Consider the following 3,484-nt stretch of genomic DNA (forward strand, 5'->3'; position numbering starts at 1 on the left):
CTCTCTGTATTAAAAATTTTTGCCAACAAAACCAAACTTCCTGCTTTTTGCAAAGCATGACTCACATCCTCCATTCTGTTTTGACTGACATAAGAGATCTATTTCAGTCATATGACAATAACTTTGAATCTAACTAGCCACTTATGTGGAAATCAAAGCCTGTTCTTGCAGGATGGATGGATGTTAACAGGAATGGTGTTTTACATAACTCCACTGAAGATCTGCCTGCTTTTCCCGATTAACTTGCTCCTGGAAGAGCCGGGCGCGGCAGTGAAAGCCCAGCGTGCCACCTCGTGGCTGCCCTGTGCCCAGGGCCGTTCCTAGCGCCTCCCTTTTCCAGGAGAATCCAGAGTTCCCTAAATCTGCATGTGTGGCAATTAGCATACCGGTACCGCTGCCGATGCCTTCTCACACGCAGAATAAAACCGAGTAATTCTTCCCCCGACAGATCAAACCAGAGACGAGAAGGGAGGCAGGTGTTATTCAGAGGAAATGTCACTGAACTGGAGTTTGCAGGATAAAAAAAGGTTGCAGGAATGTAAATTGCAGGGATGTGACGGGCTTGGAGTGCTGCTACCAACCAGAAAGAGAGTTTGTCTGGGAAATCTCCATCTTCCACTTGGTTTCACCAGTGTGTTGGTGAAGTTTTACTGTCATGGGTCTTGGATTTTAGCTGTTTCATGCCTAATCAGTGAGAGAGGAGTAGTTAATTGGATCAACACATCTGCCACCCAGAGGGGCTGTGCCTTCACCAGATTTTCACTCGGGTTAGAATGCACTTTTCCAGCTGCTTTAGGCTGGGTTAAGCCTGCCATGGAAGATGGTCCCACAGCCTTCCCTCTCCCAACTGATCAATCTTGCTGCCTTCCTCAGGAAAAGTCAAGGAAAACTCACCTTGATTTTTTTGGTTGCTTTACCTTTCAGAAAGATCAGCTCTCTGCCAACACATGGAAGTAGCAGGAAAACTCAGCAAGTGATGGACCATAAGGTGGGAATGCTCCTTTTTTTTTTTTCTGTCTTAGACCAGGGCAGCTTAAGACAGTTACAAAACTCCCTTTCAGAGAGATATATTAAGTGTGGCTGACCCAGTTCAACCTCACTCACCTGGCAAGAAGCAGCTGCCTTTTCTTGCCTTCATGGCAAGGTGAATCAGCACAGGGTGATGGGAATGCCAGCACCAGCATCAGCTGTAGCCAGGCTGCGTGTGGATGGTGACTGAAGGCAGTGAGGAGCAGGCTCTTCCCTTTTTGTCAACAGCAAGCTGTTATCTCAGCTACCATGTAATTTTCCTACCGTGTAATTTCAGCCTCAGATGCAGAATTCAGCGCCCGGAGTCACGCAGTCGCCCTGACAGCCTGAAAGGGCTGAGCTGCTCCATTCCTCAGCGTGGCTTTTGTCGGGGTTAACGCCTCTTAGTTGCTGTTTGACAGGTGGAATGTCTGTTCAAAGCAGGTTCAAACACCTCCTGGCACTGAAGCACACAGGGTGAGAGCTGGCTCCCAGAGAAGCTTTGACATGGGACAAAACCAGGCTTGTACAAAAGGACTTTGAGCTGTTTGCAAACAGAGCTGGTTGTTGCTGAAATTCACAGAAGATCTGTTTCTAAAATGCCCAATACCAGTTTTTAGTGCACAGGCAAGGCTCAGCACAGCATAAATGAAAGATTTTCTGCTTTCACTGGAGCTGTAACTCACCAAAAGATTCAGATAAATTGCTAATAGAAAGGTCATTATCTAGAAGTGGAAATGTTTGTGTTTCCCCAGGCACTGCAAGATGTTTTTCAAGCCAAAGCCATCAGCCATTGTTCTGAGGGTACAACAGGTTTGTCACCCCACACTTCTGCACTAACACTCCTCACAACAATGGGATTTGAGAGAAGCCCAGGATGGACTTCCTGAGTCAACATAAAACCCTAGTGACTGTTCTTCATTTCAGTCAAATACTTAGGATATGGAACAGAATATCATAGAATCAAGGAGTGGCCTGGGTTGGAAAACACCTTGAAGATCATCCCGTTTCAGCCCCCTGCTGTGGGCAGACACCTTCCACTACACTAAATTGCCCAGAGCTCCTTCCAATCTGGCTTTAAACACCGGGGCAGCCACTGCTTCTCTGGGCAACCTGTTCCAGTGCTTCACCACCCTCACAGTAAATTTTTTTCCCCTAATATTTAATCTAAACCTCCTCAGTTTAAAACCATTCTCCCTTTTCCTGTCACTACCTGCTCTTGTAATGTCTCCCAAAACTCAGTCAGCTGCTCCTTCAGTTTTACCCTTCTTGCATCATGGAAGAGAGCAGTGCTTGGGTCTGATTCCCTCTGAATATATATCCCACTAGATGTGTGTATTTACCCTTTCAAATGGGCAACTTGCAGGAAAAATCGTTGCCAGCTGGCAGAAAACACTGAACCACTGCATAGAACCACGTGCTGCTCTTAAAATCGAGTCACCTGCTCTGTACAGAAAGGTAAGGCCTCACCGAGATGAGATAAACCCGGGCAATGATAATAGAGTCTTTGTTGAAATCCCACCCCATTGTTCAAGGGCTGATGTGCCGGACCAGGGAGAACAAAAGGAAATGTTTCTAGTCCTTGAAAATCACAGCAGAATCAGAGGTTGGCAGCAAAAGCAAGCCAGTCATACACAGAATTAAAAAAGAGAAGTCAGCGGCAGCTTTTCTGTTGAGCAAATAAAAAGATTATTCTCTACGAATTGTGGCCTGACCTTGGAGTGAGTAGTAAAGAGGTAAATACCTGCAATTCTCATCCCTCTTTGTGGGATTGCAGCTGCAGAGAAACTGAGGTGCTTGTGAATGGTCCTAATGTGGCTCACAGGAGTGAAAATGCTGCTGTAGAGGGACTTCAAGGTTGCTGTGCTTCTCTAGTATGTTTCAGAAACAATTTCATCAGAGGTCAACCCAGGGTAGAGGGAAAAATGGCAAATAAAAAACGGTTCTGTGTGCTTCAGGACAGGAGATCTCCGTGGGGTGTTGTTACCCCACTCCTGCAGGGTGGGGTAGGGACTAAGTGCTGTTTGATACCATGTGCCCAGAGGACCCCTGGCATTTTTCATGTCCATGTTGCTACTTTCGGGGGGGATCGTTGTAAAGTTTAAGTCCAAGAAAGGCTCTTCCTCAAAACCTGTGGCAGCGCGGCCAGAGTTCCAGTAACTCCCTGAGCTCAGTGCATTGCCTGGCCTCCTGCGAGGACTCCCGCCACCATCCTTCCTCCTCCCCAGCACTTCCCGGTGACACACCCCGCATCCCTCTGCTCTTTGTGGAAATGCTCGAACCTTTCCAGCCTCTGGAAATGGGTCTCTCTGTACTTAGCAAGTACTCGGTACTTACACATCGATGCAACAAGTGGCTTCGGGGACTGTCGGGCATTGTGGGAGCTGTAGTTTGCCGCTCGCTGCACTACAAGTCCCAGCCTCCCGGCGGAGGAGAAAGAGGAGGAGGAGGTGGAGGCGGAGGAGGAGAGGAGCCG

At 47.7% G+C, this 3,484-nt stretch overlaps 1 long non-coding RNA gene across 1 annotated transcript; it reads left to right on the forward strand.

Moving 5' to 3' along the window:
• Nucleotides 1–921: 921 nt before the first annotated feature.
• On the forward strand, nucleotides 922–2,645 carry LOC136556193 (uncharacterized). Its single transcript, XR_010783584.1, has 4 exons — nucleotides 922–988; nucleotides 1,764–1,821; nucleotides 2,375–2,466; nucleotides 2,544–2,645. It is a non-coding gene; the product is annotated as an uncharacterized lncRNA (long non-coding RNA).
• Nucleotides 2,646–3,484: the final 839 nt, after the last annotated feature.

This window comes from Molothrus aeneus, chromosome 4 (genome assembly GCF_037042795.1).
Source record: "Molothrus aeneus isolate 106 chromosome 4, BPBGC_Maene_1.0, whole genome shotgun sequence".
Lineage (NCBI taxonomy): Eukaryota > Metazoa > Chordata > Aves > Passeriformes > Icteridae > Molothrus > Molothrus aeneus.